Source organism: Balaenoptera physalus (genome assembly GCF_965194825.1).
Source record: "Balaenoptera physalus genome assembly, chromosome: 4".
NCBI lineage: Eukaryota > Metazoa > Chordata > Mammalia > Artiodactyla > Balaenopteridae > Balaenoptera > Balaenoptera physalus.
Window position 1 is genome coordinate 2331352 of NC_138891.1, and position 21615 is coordinate 2352966.

The 21615-nt window shown below is 40.9% G+C and overlaps 1 long non-coding RNA gene across 1 annotated transcript in view; it reads right to left on the minus strand.

The window, feature by feature from the left end:
- Nucleotides 1–3148: 3148 nt before the first annotated feature.
- Nucleotides 3149–21615, minus strand: part of LOC309660329 — a 277845-nt gene continuing 259378 nt past the window's right edge. Inside the window, exon 2 of the long non-coding RNA XR_014263348.1 lies at nucleotides 3149–5222. This is a non-coding gene — a long non-coding RNA (uncharacterized lncRNA). The remainder of the gene's footprint in view (nucleotides 5223–21615) is intronic.

Here is a 21615-nt window from a genome sequence, read left to right on the forward strand (position 1 = left end):
ATCGCGTGCACACACACACACACCACACGCTCTCTCTCTTTCTTTCCCTTTCTCTCTCTCTTTCTCTCACTATGCAAATATTCTAGAATTGTTAGATATTTTAATCTCAGTCTTTTTTCTTAGAATTGCTTAGCTATAAAGCTACTTATGCTAACAAGCCATTCATCTCCATAAGTAAGTCAGTTACAATTTAAAGAAAGCAGTTTCTTCTCAATCATAGGCATCTATCATCTGGAAGTAAGTGTCTCATTCAGTTATACTGCATCATGCCAAATAAAAATCCCATGACCCTAAAGTATGGTGAGCTTAAGAAGAAAGAAAAAAAAGCTCAAACCATGGGAAATACTATAAAGTAACTTTAAATTCCTTGTTTGGTTGAGAGTTGATACAATTTGTTATAATTTCAGTGAAGTAGAAACATTTGCCTTTGATATAAAATTCTAATTCTTGATATATGTTTTACTTTCCTGAAAGTGTTTAACTTACTCTTTATTTATTATTATTACTTTTTGGCTGTGTCCGGTCTTAGTTGCAGCATGTGGGCTCTTCCTTGTGGTGCTCAGACTTCTCTCTAGTTGTGGCCTGCAGGTTTTCTCTCTCTAGTTGTGGCGCGTGGGCTCCAGGGTGCGTGGGCTCTGTAGTTTTTGGCATGCAGACTCTCTAGTTGAGGCACGGGGGCTCAGTAGTTGTGGCAAGCGGGCTTAGTTGCCCCGCAGCATGTGGGATCTTAGCTTCCTGACCAGGGATCGAACCCGCGTCCCCTGCCTTGGAAAGCCGATTCTTTATGATTCAACCACCAGGGAAGTCCCCCTACTTACTCTTTGTTTTGTGATTTCCACTGCCATTGGTACTTCATTATATTTTAAATCATAAAACACATTAAAGATACTATGCTGTATGCCCAGGGCTTTCTGCATGTCCTCTTACATGAGAGGCTGTACTGGTGGGAGTATAAATTCTAATTGGAAGATTCATACTAGACTAACACAAATAAAGAGTATAGCCAATTTAGTCAAGAATTTCAGCAAAAGCTTATTTTGAAAAATAAATGATGTGAAAAGAATTCACAAAGTATAATTACTAGTAACCAATGAACATAGGAAAACAGTGTTCAATCTCACAGTTTATGCAAAAAATGCAGATTAAAACAAAAACAGACTACATTTTCCCTGACAAAGGGCCTATTTTAATTCAATAATATTAAATGATCAGTTTATTCAGGAACAATTAGGCAGAAACTGAGAAATTGGGATTTCCCTGAAAGTTAAAATATACATATGACAAAATTTCACATTTTGCAATTTGGAGATACTCTATTTAAATAGGGGGGAAAAAATAACAGCTGAAAGAATGCCTGAAAGCAGAGAGCCAAGAAACCAACGTGAAGTTAGAAATTATCTCCTTCTGTATTTTCCTAAAATATGCTGATATTTTTCTCAAAATTGGCCTTCTAGTTTGAGAAAAGTCCAGTTAATAAAATTGCTATTATTGTTTACTTAGTAAATACGATTATGTTTGAATAGCTACAACTTAGAACAGCAGACTTTTTCTGTAAGGACCAGATAGTAAATGTTTTAGTCTTTGAGTGCCATTCTATTACAACTTCTCAAATGCTGCTGTAGAGTGAAAGCAACATAGGCAACAGATAAGTGAATGGTGTGTGTGTTCCAATAAAACTTTATTTACAAAACAGCCAGCAGGCTACATTTGGCCTGTGGGCTGCAGTTTTCTGACCCCTGCTTTGGAATATATGTATCTGTTGTCCTCTAATCTTAACATATAGTATATTTGTATTTATTAGTCTGAGGAAGGAGCTAGGAAACCTGGAGATAAGGGAGAATTTGGAGGCCAGACTTAACCAAACATAAACAGAGAAAGGATAGCAGTCTACCAGAATAATCTACAAGTTAATGTCCTGGTTTACAACTGAAAAGTATCTAAACACTTGGTATAAACCAAGGGAAAGAACTTATTTCCAGTGGTAATTATACTCATTTCTTTCAGAAACTTTTTAGTCAGGAATGAGACCCTCAAATCTCTATCAGTTGAGCAGTTGAATATAGAGTTTGAACTGAGAAAAAATGCCCAGGTCAGAGGTGGGCATCGCAAAGAAGAGAAATCAGAGAAGCTAACCTCGTAACCTTTCTTGAAGAAGAAAACATGGAAGTTGAAAATAGAGTGTTAGAGAAGAATGCATTCAAATAGTGTTGCGATTGCCTCTGAAGTTCACCTTCTATGAAAATCACCTTCATGGAAGTGGGGAAAAACCCACCCTCTGATAAAATAGCTATGCTTTGGGTTAGCAGTTTTTCTCCCCCTGCCCCTCTTTTCCTTTTTCCCTCCTGAAGTTGCACTGACCACCCATCTCCCGCTTTGGGGATGATGATGAAGTCGATGGGAACACCCCGATCAGAAGTCCCTGACTGCTGAGTGCATCCTTGATTATTTCACCGTGATGGGTATTTCTGAGAAGGTCATTGTTGCTTTCCATCGCGATGAGTGATCGACTCAACAGGGAGTTCCCATTGCACCAAACACTTTCAAAAATGATTCACGTTAATGGCATGTCTCGGGGGATGGATGCTAAACAGAAACTACAACTAAAGCTTAAAAAATGATTTAGCAATATGAAATCCCTCAGACCACGGCGCACGTAGACACAGTTGATGGTAAACATCAAAGAATAAATACAACCAGAAGTCGTAAAACTGGAGAGACAATCAATCTGACAGTTCAAGACCTTTTGGGGCTTGAATCATAAAAAATAAAATGACTTACTCGGGCATTCCTAGTTGTATTTATTTTTTCACCAGGCATCTTTTACAGGGCCGGGAACTAAAAGCAGTGTCATATTTCTGACATGTTAGTGTGGGTTACAAAGGTGGTTGCCTCACAAAATAAAATCAAATGGACATATTGAAGAAATACCCCCCTTTTGTCCAGAATATCGATCACTCCTTGGAGGGGGTGTTCATTGGGAATTTATCCACCAAAATCAGACTTGAAGCTTTTGTAATCTTCCCATGGCAGCCACAAAGATGTGGCAGAAAAGAGAACTGATATATGCAACTCATTTTAGTTTTTTTAAAACATCTCCCTATAGTCCTTTTATTTTTTGAGGGGGTTATAATTGGGCTTTTAGAATCTATTCTATTTTAAAAAGGGAAAAGGACTGTCATGTTGTAGATGACCTGAAGGGAGAAAAGAAAGATACAAACCTAACATATTAAACGGAAGAAAATATGAATGTCAAAAATTATTTTTCTTTAAATATAAAAAGTTTCTTTTGAAAAAGCTTCTTCTAATAGATATAAAGGTAGATCATTCTAAATATATATTTAAATAAATGAAAAAGAGAAAAGTAAGAGGATTTATGGCTCTCTTTATTCAAAAGACTTGCTTTCTATCTTAACTATGAGTTCATAATTCAAACAATATTCAACCATCTTTCCAAGGCATTGTGTTAAAACCCCTACAGCATTTAACAATGAACAGGACAAGGTTCCATCCTCAAGCTTTGGTCTACAAAGCTCCTCAAGTGAAGGACTAAATCTCTACTGAGTAGAAAAATGACCTTGGCTGTCTCACTTCCTCTTGCCTCTTGCAACCCCTCTTACACAACTCTGAACAAGCTCAGGAATACTCTCGTTTTCACCTGTCTTGCCCTCATTTCTCTTTCAGACATTAAATGCTTTATTAATATATTCCAGAAATATCGATCGCCTATTTTGTGTCAGAATCTGTTCAAAAATGACTGAGACAGACATGCTCCTGCCCCTACAGACACTGCAATTAAGAAAGATATTAGGACTTCCCTGGCGGTCCAGTGGTAAAGACCTCACGCTCCCAAGGCAGGGGGCACAGGTTCAAACCCTGGTTGGGGAACTAAGGTTTTGCATGCCGCATGGCGTGGCTAAAGAAATAAAAAGATATTAGATGATAATTATACAATGAACTAGTTAATTAATTTTATTTGTAGGAAAGACAATGATGGGCATTGCCTGGGAGATTAACCTTACACATGTTCCTCCTACCCACACTGTTTGAGACATTTTTCTATAAGGACAGTGAATAAAGTTGGTGGTTATTTGACAAAATGAATGTTAGGGGGTTTCTTAGGTTGCAGAGTCTAGGCCATGTACTATCATTGGAGGCAATATTGCCCCCATGGAGGTGAAAATTAGTTTCTATGGGGATGAAAAAAATCTTACTCTTCTAAGGTACAAAACACAGAAACACATACAGCATATAACCATATACATAGTGTATCGGGGGTATTAAAATTTCATGGGGGGAGCAGTTAGAAAAAAGTGTCTAGAAGGGATCTTTAGGGAGGGACCCAGAAAGAATTATCAAAGCATATATGCTTACAACAAATTTAGGATGGCTGATAATTCTTGTCACCTTTGTGAACTGAAGGTAGCCACGCGTTCTTTGTTCCTATACCTGCCAAGAGGTGGAGTCCATTTTTTCACCCTCTTGATTGTGGGCTGGGCCCTGTCACTCTTTGGACTGTCTACGCAAAGTGGAAGTGATACTATGTCAGTTCTGGGCTTAGACTTTGAGAGGACTGGCAGCTTCTGCTTTCTTCCTCTTGAAAAGAAGCTTGAGCAGCTACATAAAGAAGCCCACATGGAGAAAGAATCAAGGCCGCTAACTAACCGCCTCAGCTGAGCCCTCCACTGACAACCACTACCAACGCACCAACCACGGGAGTGAAGCTGCCTTGGAAGTGGGTCTTCTGACCCAGCTGATCTGCCCAAGCTCACACCATGTTATGTAGGGATAACCTGTCTGTGTTGAGCCCCACTCAAATAGCAAAATCCTGAGAAAATAAATGGTTAATGTTGTTTTAGACCCCTGAGTTTTGGGCAATAGACAATCAAAACAGTACCCCCAATACAAAGTGGAATGACTAAAAAAATGAATGACGACTCTCACAAAGAGAACTGGACAAATTCTCCTGATGTCATATCATGCAGCTTAAATTTCGAAAGATGAGGGGCTTCCCTGGTGGCGCAGTGGTTGAGAATCTGCCTGCCAATGCAGGGGACACGGGTTCGAGCCCTGGTCCGGGAAGATCCCGCATGCCGCGGAGCAACTAGGCCCGTGAGCCACAACTACCGAGCCTGCGTGTCTGGAGCCTGTGCTCCGCAACAAGAGAGGCCGCGATAATGAGAGGCCCGCGCACCGCGATGAAGAGTGGCCCCCACTTGCCGCAACTAGAGAAAGCCCTCGCACAGAAACGAAGACCCAACAGAGCCATAAATTAAATAAAGAAATAAAATAAATAAACCCAAAGTTAAAAAAAAAAAAAATTTCTAAAGATGAGATTTTTGAGCACCCTTTATCTGTTTACCCAGAGGGAATTGTTATTGGTAGACTCTTTCAGTGATAGTCCTTTCTAGAACCCCAAACATGTGTCAACAAAACAATTTGTTGTCAAGGCACCCAGGCCAGCAGTGCCTGCCTGGACATTGTTGCTTAGGTTAAGACACTACACTTTTTTTTTTTTTTTGTATTTGCTGTTGTGTGCGTCATTCTACTTTATTTTATTTAACATTTTTGAAACAATCTCAAACTTAAAGAAATTTCAATACCCCCAATTTTTTTCCTGATTACTTCAGAGTCAGCAACTAACTTGTTGCCTCGTCACCCCCAAATATTTTACTATCTATTTCCTACAAACAAAGCTATTCTCTCACATAACCACAATCAACCATCAAATTCAGGAAGTTGATGTGGATACGTTATCATCTAATGTACCGTTGGACTTAAGTTTTGCCATTTGTCCAGTGTCCTTTCTAGCAAAAGGATACAGTTCAGAATCATTATCTTGCATTTAGTTGTCACATGTCTTTAGTATCCTTCAGTCTGGAACAGTTCCTCATCTTTTCCTCAATTTTCATGACCTTGACATATTCGATTTCAGCCAAGTTGTTTAGTAGAACGTCCCTCAATAAGACACTACAATTTTTTTTAGTGTTTATTTTATTTATTTATTTTTAGTTTTTGGCTGCATCGGGTCTTAGGTTGCAGCGTGCAGGATCTTCGTTGTGGCATGCGGTATCTTTCATTGCGGCGCATGGGCTTCTCTCTAGTTGTGGTGCGCGGGCTCCAAGGCACACGGGCTCAGTAGTTGTGGCGTGTGGGCTTAGTTGCCCCACGTCACGTGGGATCTTAGTTCCCTGACCAGGGATCAAACCCACGTCCCCTGCATTGGAAGGTGGATTCTTTACCTCTGGACCACCAGGGAAGCCCCAAGACACTACAGTTTTTGATGTGTGCTTTAAAGAGCTTTTAATGGAAGCTTCTGAAATAAAGCAATAATTTCAGAATACTTTTTACTATAGGTAAAAAAGAAACCATTTAACTAAACAATGACACAAACTAATTTTAGGTATTCTATAGAATTGTCGGTGTGAATTTAAGAACTACCCTCTCCTTTCTAAGGAGGTGCTAATGATGAGAAGGCCATAGCCTCATTTCCATTGCCTATTATTGGTGCATTCATGACTTGTCTGCTTTTGTCAATTTCATAAAGAAACTGTGCTATGGACTGAATTATGCCCCCACCAACAAAAAATTTCTTCATTAAAGCCCTAAGCCCCGGTGGAAATGTCTTTGGAGATAATGGCCTTTAAGGAGGTGATTAAGGTTAAATGAGGTCATAAGGGTGGAGTCTGACCCAGTAGGATGGGCATCCTTATAAGACGAGACACCGGACAGCACGCTCTCTGTCCATATGTGCACCCCAAGGAAAGGCCACGGGAGTACACTGTGAGAAGTAGCCAGGAGAGAGCTCTCACCGGGAACCTAACAGGCCAGCACCTTGATCTTGGACGTTCCAGCCTCCAGAACTCTGAGAAAATAAATTTCTGTTTAAGTCGCCCAGTCTGTGGGATTTGTTGTGGCTGCCCACACAGACAAATTATCTATGTTCATAGATTTTAAGTGGAAAGAAATTTATAGGTGATCAGTCCCACCATATCCATTCTCTTCCTATGCAGTATCAGAATTCTGAGTTGGGCCATGGCCACCCAGATAAAAAGTGTATTTCCCAGCATCCCTTGCAGATATGACCATGACATAAATTTGAGCTTGCATGACTTGAATGGGGGTATCCATTCGACCACCAATTTGTACCCTTTAGGGGAAGGGCGTGCCTTCTGTGTCTACTCTCCCCTGCCTGATGGCTGGAACACAGAAGTGACCTAGAGAACTGGAGTAGCCATGCTGGACCATGGGCAGTAAGTCATCATGGAAGATGGCAGAGCAATGAGCTCCTTTGTACAGGGGAGCTACCCTACCAGCTCAGACCTCTGCTTGGGTGAGGACTAATAATAATTAAGAAATCTGCATTTAATAAAGCAACCCAGGGACCATATATTGAGAAATATGGCCATGGGAGATGGAAAGCCCTGGAGGCAAGTTGATAATATCATTCTTCTACTTGAGTAGGGAGTTTTGGTTTTTTTTGTTTTTACCCATTGTTAATTTTGGTTCCACTTTACAGTAACCAAACTGACATTTTCACTAATTCACATAATCACTCATTGCAAGCACTGTCAAACATTATCTGTATAGGACCAGAGGATAAATATTTGAGGTTTTAGGAGCCATACATTTTCTGTTGCCACTTTGTCATTATAGCATGAAAGCTGCCATAGGCTGCTATACATAAATGGGCCACAAGGCTGTATTCCAATAAAATTTTATTCATAAAAGTAAGTGGCAGGCAGGGTTTGGCTCCTGAGCTGTAGTTGCCAATCTTAACCTATTGTAACTAATTCCTTTATCTTGTGAGTGATGAAACTAATACATACAGAGTTCAAACTGTGGTCACACACAGTAAAGGCAACACAAATACCAACACAGTTCCCTACATTCCCAGGTCAATATTCTGTCTGTTGCTCATTATAATGTGAGTCTTATTCTTATTAAAAAGTTTTCTACACCTTTTTCGCTCTGTCTGTCTATACTATCTTCATTGCATTTTTCTTTTACTTTTTTGTTCCTTTTTCATTCGAAAATGTGTGCTTTTTATTATATGCCCATGTCCCCTGCTCTTATGGGTCACTTGTATTATGTATTAGACATTAAATTTTATAAGGCCAAACGTATCCAAACATTGATTTTTACTACTATCAACTGCCTCAGCTGTTTTTAAAAGCAAGGTTTTGAGTAGATAACTTCATTTATAACTACAACAAAGACATAATATTGTTTGTAAGAACAAAAGAAAATCCCTGTGTATGTGCAATCCTAAGTAGAAACCAAAACACTGTCTTTCTCCTGGTTACTTGTGTGCAATTACAAGCTTCCTGATCCTTAACCCACTCAAGCAACTGAGGTTTAAAAAAACGTGTCGCTTCTTATAACAGGGACACGTTTTCTACTTTTTACAAAACTGTAATCCACCTTGACCATTACGCACAAATCCCTCCTTGAACTTAAGATAGGGAAGTATTTCTCTCTAACCAATGAACGCCCTTTTTCTCAAACAATGCAAAATGTCTAATTCAACATAGTTTCTATTTTTCCCTGTGTTACCAGGAAATCGAAAGTTGTTCAACACTTGTCTCTCCTAACTAGGCATCTAAGTCTCCAAGTAGTAGCTACACCCTTTCAGCTGCTTTTATTCTCTATGTAAACCGTTTTATTGCCCCACTGCACACTGTATTTGGTACTGCTCATCTAGTCAATTACACTTTGAAGTTGCTGGGATCTACCTCAGTTGTCAAGATGGCAACATGAAGTAGCTGTCTGGTGACCAACTGGATGGGGGCGGGGGTCACACACGCACTGCAACACTCAACAGCAGGTTATTTCAGGAGCATCCTTCAACTTTCCCTGAGTCTCACAAAAGGAGCGGCAAATCAGAAGAGTAGAGAAGGATACAAAGGAGGGCAAATGACTACCCACATAGATATGTTCTTTGGGCACTGCCATGACTCCGCTCCAAGGCTTTCCATTTCCAGTGGCAGTATTTCTCAAACATGGTTCATAAGTTGCTCTTTAAAATGCAGCTTCTTTAATCCCATCCCAGACCTGCTGAATCAGAATGTCAAAGAGTAGGACGCAGTCACCTGCATTTTCACCCGCTCTCCAGGTGATATGAATGCCTGCCAAAGCAGGAGACCATAAGCCTATAGATGAAAGCCCTTCAGTGCAATACTCCCAGACCCAGGCACTACTTTCTGCCGTGACACCCCACAAACATCACCTTCCAGCCCTATGGAATGCCCCGAGGTTTTCAGGATTATCCTGCAAAGTTCTCTACACTCTCTGCTGGGAAGTTCCTCCCTAACCTCCCCCTTCTGAGACACTGTAAGAAATAGCTCATACACCCCTTCCTCTGACAAAGTCTTCCCTGGCTTTGCCCAAGACACACTCCCTAGGCCCACAGTCAGGACCTTTTCCTCTCTGTTTCACGATTCCTGCTCATTCTTGACACGAAGCACTTACACTACATCATGATTCTGTGTTTTCAGGACTTCCCTATTAAACTAAAAATTCCTTAAAGATCTGCCTTGTTATTTACTCATTTTTCCCTTGCATACAGTTTGAGGCTAAGAAAAATATTCTGAGTGACTGAATGAGTAAACAAATATCATGAAGCATGTTCTGCATGTGCCTCATGGCTGATGGCGTCTAATTATGCTCGAAAGTCAAATTAAAAGTCAAATTCTGCCAGCTTGGTCCCCCAGTCCTATACAATCATAAGCATAACAATAAGTTAATAAACTAGTGCATCAGACTCTTTGCTTGGCATTTATGCCTTCTCCATGAAACCATAGCACTTTGAATTTATGAACTGCCACTGTGAACTAACTCCTATTTCAGTTCAAATGGCTCAATGGTTATTTGAATAGCTCTATAAGTTTAAAGCTTTTTAAAAAACGATGTGGCATCTCATAAAGCGAAGGTTGATATGGTTATAAATTTCAGCAATGAGACCTTGGCTCTTTGTGCAACCACACTTGGGTTCAGGGAACATACCAGCCAGGGCGTCTCACCCCTTGGAGAGGGTGGAGGCCCCCGCTCTACGTCAGTTAACAGGCCACGTTAGAATCTCCTCCTCTGATCGTAAAAGCCTTGGCTGCCTTTGAATAAGGCACTTCAAAGTCTCCCTTTCATGAGATTTTTGAAATCTCAGCCCATTGAGACTGTCACAGCCTGACATGCTTGTGCATTTGTCACACTTTCTGGAAGCCCGCCTCCAATCCTGGACTTGGGATAAGCTGAAAGCTCTTCTACTGATAACACTTTTTTAAGGGCGGAAAAAAAGACAGCAGATAAAGTAAGGAAAAATCACTCCATTTGGCCCAGGAATTTTAAATGTGGAGGTATTTCCATGACATCAGAGGGAAAGGATTATGTCCATCTGAGAAGTTTCTCTGGGCAACGCAGTATCAGGCTGCAAATAACAAATGAGTAAGTGGATCAATGTCAGCGTCCTGGCAGGAAACACTAGGATATCTGATATGAATTTAGTTAAGATTTATAATTTACAAAGGTAAAATCGGATTTAGGGAAACCAAGTTGTGATGGTACCCTGTGCCTACCTACAGTGAAGGAGCCATTAGCACCTGGCACCTGAAGTGGTAAGGAAAGGGAGTGGCTCCAGAAACCCAGGGAGGTGGTTAAATGGAGCTGACCCCCCAACAGGAGCTATGGCCTTCCCCTGAGGGACATAATCATTCCGTAGCCACTCAGCAAGGAGGCAGTTCGGAGAATAAATGCTCTGGCCTCACTCTCTCCCTGTCCTCCAAAATCCTGCCCGTGTTTCCCGTCAACTGAACTTGCAGCCAGAAGGCAAGGGAATCCATGGTACTCTCCATGTGGGTCAGCCTCGCGGGCCACAACGCAGGAGGAAGAGATTGTCTTCCTGGGACACACAGAGGGTTACACGGAGGAGTGAAGTGAGCACAGAACACTGGAATTTGCTTTGCTCCTGCTGAAGGAAGGACCATCCTCTTTCTCGGTAATAAAGATTTTCTGACCATAGGGAATTCAGTGATTGATACTTTCTCTGATTTAGGTTCTGTTAAGGTTTTGAGAATCTGGACCAACGACAGTAGGTAGATGCTGCGAATAAATTTTTTACAAGTGACATGCTGAAAGGTCACAATAATAAATGCTTAACTTGACAACTATCTAGGAATGGACAGTACCAATCTATATGCCAATTATGCAAATATCATTTTTAAATCTACGCAAAACAACAATGGCTTCTCTGACTCATAAACATCTAGACATGGTCATGGTGGGGATCTCAGGACCAGTTCCAGCACAAACAGAATCAATGGCCACCTACGTGGTGTGACTCCAGCAAGAAGTGAGAATCTCCAGTGCCATGGTTCCCGACACAAAGCCAGCCACTCTTGCCTCGGATTCTGTCATTAAAGAACCATCTTTGTGCTTCAGGTGCCCTGGATACGCTGGTAACCTTCTTAAAGTGCACGCACTCCTAAAGCAGTATCAGATTAGTTATTGACACACTGAGTCAATGAGTCATAGTAGTAGGAATTAGATTATTAGCCCCATTTTCCCCAACTACCTATAGTTTTAAGGCAGCAAAGTGGATTTGCTGCCACTGTCTGAGGAAGACAGGCTTAGATGAGACATCACCAGATAGTAAGACTGCAAGACAGTCTCTGGGTAGTGAAGGGACCCCAGGTAGTAGTTGGGAGTCAGGGTCAGAGGGACAGTAGAGAAAGGAATCAAAAGGAAAGAAGGGTATGAAATCGGTTCAATAGATTGCATTTGTTCCATGCCACTTATTTCATGCAAGGCATCATGCTAAGCTGTTTACATGCATTGTCTCAGTAATTTTTACATCAACCTTGTGAAGGAGGTCCCCATTTCTCCAAATGAGAAAAAATGAGGTTTCAGGAGGCTCAGTAATCTGCCCAAGGCCACAGAGAAAGTCAACAATGAGAGAGAGTGAAGATTCTGCATCCTCTGTCTCATTTCCTCTGAGATACGTTCACATCCTCTCTTGCCCTCTCTGCCAGAGACTCAAAGAAGCATGAATTGGAACTGGCAGTGGATTAAAAAAAGGAACTAGAAAAGCCCTGAGTGCAGAATACATGCACGTTGTCCCCCAAAGAGATATTCAGTGATCAATTTGTTGTTCCACGAACTTTTATTGAATGCTTCCTCTAACCGGGGCTTCTACTAAGTTCTGGGGTTTCGAAGGTGAAGTAGTATTCCCCTACTTCATCAACTAGCAGTGCAGAAAAGATTTTCCCAAGTGTGTAGTGAGAACACAATCCAAAGTTGGTTGGGCTGTTACAGACCAGAGAGAAAGAGTTTAGATACATACAGACCCCTTAGGTCAGTATTTGGTGCCAGTGGAGCGGGGAGGGTGGGGAGATGGGGCAGACAAGGAAGCAGGTGTACTAATTAGCATAAGCCAGGCTTTGCTGCAGTAACAACAAATCTCAGTGGCTTTACGAGACGAAGATGTATTTTTCACTAATTCAAAGCCCACTGTGGGTCTGGATGACTCTGTAGGAAAGCCATTCTCCAAACGATGACTCAAGGATCAGGGCAGCACCCTCTTTCGGGGGAAAGTGAGGGGTTCGTCATCCCAACACAAGGCCTCCTTCTCCATCGCGCCAGAGCAGACGACAAGTGAGATGAGAACAATACAGGGGAGTTTTACTGAGCTGGCCTGGAAATGAGATGCATCACTCCTAATATTTTATTGCCCAGAAATAGTTACATAGTCCCATGCCCCTATAAGGGCGATGAGAAGAAGAGAGCCCTGTGCTGGGGAATGCTAGTAAGGTCTACTACAGTGCTCTTCAGCAAACGCATACTGGCAGCCTGTGATAACACAGCCTTTTGTCGTGCAGAGATGATTATTTGTGATATCTCGGATTCTGATGTGGAGGAGCCCTTCTTCAGAGTGTCAACAGAAACCAGGTAGAAAGCAGATGAGGTCAGGACGTCCCTGGCGGTCCAGTGGTTAAGACTTTGCCTTCCAATGCAGGGGGTGCAGGTTCGACCCCTAGTCAAGGAGCTAAGAACCCACATGCCTCGGGGCCAAAAAACCAAAACATAAAACAGAAGAAATATTGTAACAAATTCAATAAAGACTTTAAAAATAGTCCACATCAAAAAAAAAAAAACTTCAAAAAAAAAAAAAGGAGACCAGGTACTGGAAAGGGAGGCATGCATATAGCCTAGACTAATCTTCACTCCCACAGGACAGCAGGGCTCTTCTTGAGAACTGACACTTGAGACCAAAAACACCAGGGAGGGAGGTGCTTGCTTTCTTGTAGCTTCCTGGCTGTCATCAGGGCCCCATCGCAGGGGCCCCCCTCGGCAGCAAAGCACTTTAACTCCAAGGGTAGCATTTTGAAAGATGGTTTAGCTTTGGTCAAACTGCAGAGAAAAACTCCAAAAGTTGCAATTCACAAATCAGACACGTGCAACGCTTAAACACACTAATTAATTCTTAGTCAATACAATAAAGCTACCCTGAAATTATGGCTAAATTGCTTGAAAAGAAACATGCTTGGAACTGAGGGTGGAAACTGAGAATTTGGGAAATTAAACTCATTACTCCATATACTTCCGTTATGACTCAATTCTTTTTCATTGCCCCTTTTTGAACTTTTTCTGTGTCTGTTGTGCTCCTGAGATGAGTAATGGAATTTAATTTTAGGTTCTTTTTTTCCCATTGCAGGTGTTATTTGGCCTTGCACAAGAGCAGCAGGACATTTAACAAGCTACACAAAGAGGTTTAGACAATATTCAAGGAAATGTTTCTTCTTAGCAGGCTGAGGTAGAGTTGTTCACAGGAGAACGCTGAAGAGCTCTGGAATGTTGACAGTGGGATGAAATGGACCAGGAGCAACAGACCAAGAGGCAAAGGGGGAAGGGAAAGAGCACTGAACTAGGGGCCTGCAGACTGGGTCCAAGGCCCAGCCGCTCCGGCAAATCACTGCCTACGGCGGATGCTGTGATGTGCTCCCCAGATTCTCCCTTCAGGACTGAAGGACTCATCTCCCCTGCTGCTGGGAGTAATCCCAGGAGAGCAGCTCAGTGTTGACCCTGTTAGGGACTGCCTCCGTGGAAGAGCACAGCTTCAGCTGGGGAAGTCCACATGCAATGACTGGTCAATCAGGAAGCCAGGCTGGCCCTCCTGCCCCGACTTGGAAAGACTTAGAAAGGTCATTTTACCTCCAGAGGTCCCCGCGAGGTCAGCTGAGGCCTTTGTTAATGCATTGCCGAAACAAAAACACTAATTAGAAAAGATACATGCACCCCAGTGTTCAAAGCAGCGCAATTTACAATAGCCAAGACATGGAAGGAAACTAAATGTTCATCGACAGATGATGAATGGATAAAGAAGATGTGGTACATATAGACAATGGAATATTACTCAGCCGTACAAATGAATGAAATAATGCCATTTGCAGCAACATGGGTGGACCTAGAAATTATCACACTAAGTGAAGTAAGTCAGACAGAGAAAGACAAGTATCATATGATATTGCTTATATGTGGAATCTAAAATATGAAAAACTAGTGAATATAACAAAAAAAAAGCAGAGTCACAGATACAAAGAACAAACTAGTGGTTACCAGTGGGGGGCAGATAATATAGGGGTGGTGGGGAGGGGAGGTACAAAATATTGGGGGTAAAATAGGCTCCAAGGATGTATTGTACAGCGTGGGGAACATAGCCAATATTTTGTAATAACTGTAAATGGAAAGTAACCTTTAAAAATTGTATAAAAATAAAAAATTTAAAAATGAAAATGAAATTAAATAAAAAATTTTAAAAAAGAATGTATCTTGGCTCAACTTCTCCCTTTGCCCAATTCTGCTTTCTGCCTCTCCCTCACGTAGGTGTTGACCCAAGAATACTCCCTAATAAACATCCTGCTCACTGGTCTCCACCTCAAATCTCTTTCCTGGGAAATCCAATTTGCAATTACACATCCAACCTGAGTCTGTGAATCCAGGACTCAGGTCCCGTCCAGATAAGGAAAAAAAAAAAAATGAATCAATCAATCAATCCAACAAACAAACAAACCCTGGAAGTTGTAGGCTTTGGATACGAGGCCCACACAGGGACATGAGAAGGGCCATGGACACCCAGAACTGTACATGACGTTTCATGTGCTGGTGGACAGGAGCACATTCCAGGGGTGATGTGTTGATCCTGACACATTATCTCAAGTGTTTTTCATCCTAACAGGTTAAGGAGTCATTGATAAGAGATGATCCCTTGCAGAGGCTTTAAATGCAATATTCCAGGATTTCACAAGACACAAGGTGATGTCTTCAAAAGGCTGCACTCATGCTCTTAATGTGCCACTATGAAAGTCCATTCCTATTTATGAGTCGATGACAGAGGTCCATCCTCAGAAAAGATGTGTGCATTTCAACAGTGTTCTGGAAGCAACTCCCTAGCCTGACTTAAACTTTGAAGAGGGACATTACAAGGATGGAAAAGTGAATCCAAACAGGCTGGTGAGAAAGGCACTTTGGGGCAGGCTTGCATTCCTTGTCCCCGTACATCTAGAACTGATCTAGAACCAATCCTAACAACTCAGTCCCCCCGCCATCCCAGCCCGCTACTATGAGAAATAGACTTGTTCCCTAAAGGGAAGAGCGGAGCTATAAATTATTGTGTGTCTACTACATGCCAGGTGCTCTGTATTCTGATTTATTTAAGCCTCAGGCCAACTGTCACACTATCAATAATATCTTACCTGAAAATTTTGATTCTAAACTTCTCTTGGGCGATCTGATGTTCCAGCAGCACTGGGCCTGTATTTTCTCCTAATAACCAAACTCTAAAACTGAGGAGTGGTTGCCACCTTTAAATTAGCTCTTAAAAAGGTCTCTAGTTTTCTATATCCTTACAATTTTTTTTTCTATCCAGTTTTCAGTAGGCAAGTGTTAAAAATATCCCACAATGATTGTAATTTAAAAATTTTTCTCCATAAAACCATGTCAGTGTTTGTTTCATATATATTTAAGGCTGTGTTTTTAGGTTCATATACCTGGCTGTAATACATTCTAGGTGAATTGCTCTTTTTATTATGATTTAGTGTCCCTTTCTGTTCCTAGAAATTGTTCTGCTTTAAAATCTATTTTTGGCTTAGTATTGCTACACTGCTATTCCTTCCATTATTACTTGCCTGCTAGATTCTTTTCTATTCTCTCATTTTCCTTACCCCTCTCCTCCATTCCAGCCTTGGCTCCTCCCTGACTAACAGTTTTGAAAAATCTCTTCACCTGCCCCCCTCAGACCCAAAAAACCAGACCTTACACCAGCCTCTGGGGCTGCCGTCTTAGAGGTTACCGGGAGTTCTGAAGAGCCGGTTAACACGGCTTGCAGGCAGCCTGGCAAGGCCCCATGGGAAAGGCTGGGTCTGAGTCCCAGCTTTTCAAATTATTTGTCTTGATTCGTATCTGGCTATGGTCTTCTCTGTTTTTAAATTTTCTCTTTAGAAAATATTTATCTATCATTACTATGCATGGAAGTTGAAGGTAGTTGTGGCTATTTTTCAAGGCATGAATCTACAAAACGTAGACTGAACATCCGGGATATGTGATAAAAATTGTAACAAAGGAATACAGATAGTTCCTAGCTCTGTGAGAGGAAAGTGATATCTCAGACCCTTCCTCAGCAAAACCAGTGAGGCTGGGTTCCCGGCACGCAGATTCCAGGAACAGCCCCTCCTACCATCGTCCATCCATCGTTGGAGAGCAGGCATCGGAATGCAAGGATCAATCCCAGGGGCCTAATAAAACTCAAGGACAAATGTCTTGAAATACGTTGTACATTATCAGTTTAGGGGCCATGTAAGCACACTGGAGGGTTATATGCTTAGCTTCAGTGGTATATCTCAGTTCATCAGCACCATTAATGTGTCATTTTATTAGTTAATAATGCAGTGATATTAGAGAAAGAGACAGAGAGAAAGCAGAGACTAAGGTAAAAGAAAAAAGCTGGTAGAAAAAACAATTACCATAAAATTGAAAAATGCGTGTAGTTTGAGACCTTAAGTTTAAACAATACTTCTATACACTGAAAATTAGCTGGCCCTGTTAAGTCCGTTCAACATATGCTAACACATATATATGGAATCTAAAAAAAAAAAAATGGTTCTGAAGAACCTAGGGGCCCTACAGGAATAAAGACGCAGACCTACTAGAGAATGGACTTGAGGACACGGGGAGGGAGAAGGGTGAGCTGGGACGAAGTGAGAGAGTGGCATGGACATATATACACTACCAAACGTAAAATAGATAGCTAGTGGGAAGCAGCCACATAGCACAGGGAGATCAGCTCTGTGCTTTGTGACCACCTAGAGGGGTGGGATAGGGAGGGTGGGAGGGAGACGCAAGAGGGAGGAGATAGGGGATATATGTATATGTAGAGCTGATTCACTTTGTTATACAGCAGAAACTAACACACCATTGTAAGCAATTATACTCAAATAAAGATGTTAAAAAAAAAATTTCCCTAATCTAACTACTTCAATTTATTGTTCACTAATTAGATAGAATTGCTGTTCAGAACTGAGAAATCACCAGCCCGTAATTACTTCATTGTAAAACGTAATGAACATCCAAACACTGACACATACTGTAAAAACCACAGCACAATAAATAGAACGCTGTTTTCCAACAATAACCCGGCCATGAATTCTGCGAGTGTATTTCTTCGTGGAACATGTTTATGTGATAGTCTTCCAATTTTATGGCGGAAGTTTATCACCATAAGGTGCATTTCATGACAGCCGAATAACTACATTCAGTTAGGCTTGTCACCATGTGCCTTCCGTATCAAGACACATGCTGATTGTATCAAATACTGTTGACTGTCTTAGTGCCATGAATAGAAAAGATGATCATACTGTTCTCTGTAGATACGATGCAATATTATTCACATTGCAAGAAACTGAAGGTCAAGGTTGTCTAACAACATTAGAAAGATTCGGTACTGAAAGCCTCTTAATGCAGTGATGATTCACTAATGGGCCCATGCCAGGTTTACCTTAATGTGTGGATGATCCTTTATGTGAACAAATAGGATTGAGGTATATGCACATCAAATCACTGAGTGTTGTTGGGTGGGGATATGGGTTATTAATTTATATTTTAAAAAATAAATCAAAGCAAAGCTTTAAGCACCTCCCTTAAAAATGTATTTATTTATCTCAAAGGGTTGCACTAGAGGACAAGAGATCTAAAATGTTGTCACTGTCCTGAATGGAAGCATTCTGTGATAACACTGGCAAATGAGTTTGCCCTACACCTTGGCGTTCACCTGAGTTTCTGATTTTAGCACAAGTACCACTGACTTTTACTCTCATCTAGTATGTACTGCAAAGCATATCTTCATTAGGCCACACAATCTCTAAAATAGCAAAGATTATTAACAAATTGATCAAATCTGAAATTTATTTGCACACCATTGTCAAAGAGCTGTTATAGTCTGATCCCAGCTCTGCAACTGATACAAAGTATATGATCCTAGAAATTTAACTTCTCAAAATAGCATTTTGAGCTTTGATATGCAGTAACCTGTGATCTTCTTTGGGTTTTATAGTTCTTTTATAATCAAGTTGTGTAGATCAAAAAAACAAAAGAAAAGAAATAGACTAGGATGATTCTTACGATAGCCTATTTTCTCAATTCTCCCTTTACATCCACCTACTCATGAACTAACTTAAAACATCATAACATTGTGATTTCAGTAATTTACCAGATCAATGCACCATTAATTTAAGAAATTGAGCAACCATCCAGATTAAATTCAACCACAGGTTCAATGCTATTGGATTGTCTGTTGACATAACAGCTATGTCATGGGGACTTCACTGGCTTTCAAAGGTTAAAAGTTAGTTTGGAGAAACAGAGTCACAGATACAGAGAACAAACTAGGGAAGTGGGGATGGGCAAGATAGGGGTAAGGGATTAAGAAGTACAAAATACTACATATAAACTAAATAAGATACAAGGATATATTATACAGCACAGGAAATATAGCCAATATTTTATAATAACTTTAAAAGGAGTATAACCTATAAAAATGTCGAATCTATGCTGTACACTTGAAACTAATATAATATTGTAAACCAACACTACTTCAGAAAGATAAAACTTAGTTTGGTGTAATTTACAACACACACGTGTCTACCACTTAATCACAGCACTTAAAGGATATTTGCAATTCTCTAATCCACTGCCTTTAGCATGAGCCACAAAGTGTCCTGGGAAGAGCCTGTTAGCAACAGCCAAATGGGAAAAGTGAGAGGCGCCCTGATCTGTAATTAGGACAGGATAGATACTGGATAAAGGTCCAGCTGAAAGAGGGAAGAAAATATTCAGAAAGATCAGTCACGAAGAGTAGGAAATTCAGTATCGTCCATTTGATGGTAATTGGAAAGAGTGTCTTGGGAGAGTTCAGAGAGAAATAACAAGCTGTCCGAACAACTGGGAAGTGCTGGAGGATCTGAGGGACGCAGTTGCAGTTCCAGACTCCTGACCCGTCGCCACTGCTACAGACTGCTCTGGGTACTAAGGCCTCAACCAGTGCTACAGGTAAAGGGATGGAGGAACCACAGGCAGAGATAAACCGTCCCTGTGATGGTCCTAGGATGGGGTTTGGACAATGACGTGCATCACTGCAGGTGGTAGACCTGAGGAAGCTGGGCTGGGGAAGAAGACAGTGGAAAGAAGCCAAGGAAGCCATTTCTGTTCTATAGAGAAAAGAAATGGAGGAACGCAGACGAAAGAGTAAGGTTGGGCTTTACCAGGTAAGAACTACATAGACTGAAGCTCAAGGACTGGATCATGGCCACAGCTCAAAATCAGGAGTCTGTATCAGCGAAAGTTCCCTTTTCTCCAGGGTCTGATCTAGATGCTCCTGGAGTGGACTATTTGGCTGAATGGAATCGGTCAGCTGAACATGTGTAACGAATCAGGAAACTTATTTCAGTTGTTTTTAACACCCTAACTGCCCCCCCGCCATGTAGTGCTTTAATAAATCTTTGCCCATCTCACCATTATGCCAATTACAATTAATTAAATTAACACAAAAACAGTAATAGTACAATAAAGATGCAACACGTTCACGATATTTGAGTATTATGGGTCTTTGAGAGCGGATGAACTGGGACCTTATTCTGCGCTTTGTGTGTGGTGAGGTGTCTCCTCATTATTTATAAATTAGAAATGACTGGCTTAACCCCAGAACTCAACAAGTTATCTCTTGGTTAAATGACGCTATTTTGGTAGCTGCATATTTTACAAGTTCAAAATAAACGCAAACTTTACTTTGTAGGGAGCACTCCTTTGGATACTAGAAAATAAATCTTTAGTTAATGGATTTACAGTCCCTAAAGCTTCAATTAAGAAGTATAATTTAACTACTTTCTGGGTGATATCATTCTACACTCTTAGAGAGTTTAGCAAAGTCTAATCCAGGAATGATACTCACAATTTAAAATAAGTAGTTCACACAGCTCTAGGGCTGGTGTCAGGAAACTTTTCCTGGAAAGGGTCAGAGAGTAAAGATGTTAGACTTTGTAAGCCAGAAAGTCTGTGTTGCAACTATTCGGCTGTTTTGGCAGGAAAACAGCCACAGACAATATGAAAATGCATGTGTGACTATGTTCTAATAAAACTTTATTTATATAATCAGTAAAAATTTAAAAATAGGTAGTTCAAAAGAGGTTTGTTGGGACTTCCCTGGTGGTGCAGTGGTTAAAAATCCGCCTGCCAATGCAGGAGACACGGGTGTGAGCCCTGGTCCGGGAAGACCCCACATGCCGCAGAGCAACTAAGCCCGTGCGCCACAACTACTGAGACTGCGCTCTAGAACCTGCAAGCCACAACTACTGAGCCCACATGCCACGACTACTGAAGCCCGCGTGCCCAGGCCGGTGCTCCGCAACAAGAGAAGCCACCACAACGAGAAGCCCGCGCACTGCAACAAAGAGTAGCCCCCGCTTGCCGCAACTAAAGGAAGACTGTGCACAGCAAGGAAGACTCAATGCAGCCAAAAATAAATTAATTAATTAATTAAAAAGAAAAAAGAAGTTTGTTGCAAGCTTAAACAGATACATTTAGTCCATGGACAGATGAATGGATAAAGAGGATGTGGTACATATATACAATGGAATATTACAGCTATAAAAAAGAACAAAATAATGCCATTTGCAGCAACATAAATGAACCTAGAGATTATCATACTAAGTGAAGTAAGTCAGGCAGAAAAAGACAAATACCATATGATATCACTTATATATGGAATCTAAAACATGATACAAATGAACTTATTTACAAAACAGAAACAGAGTCACAGACATAGAAAACAAACTCATGGTTACCAAAGGGGAAAGGGGGTGGGGGAGGGATAAATTAAGAGTTTGGGATTAGCAGATATAAACTACTATATATAAAATATATAAATAACAAAAACACAAGGTCCTACTGTATAGCACAGGGAACTATATTTAATATCCTGTAATAAATCATAATGGAAAAGACTATATATATAAAATATATATTATAATATATAATATATATAAGAATATATATATAATATATATACATGTATCGCTGAAT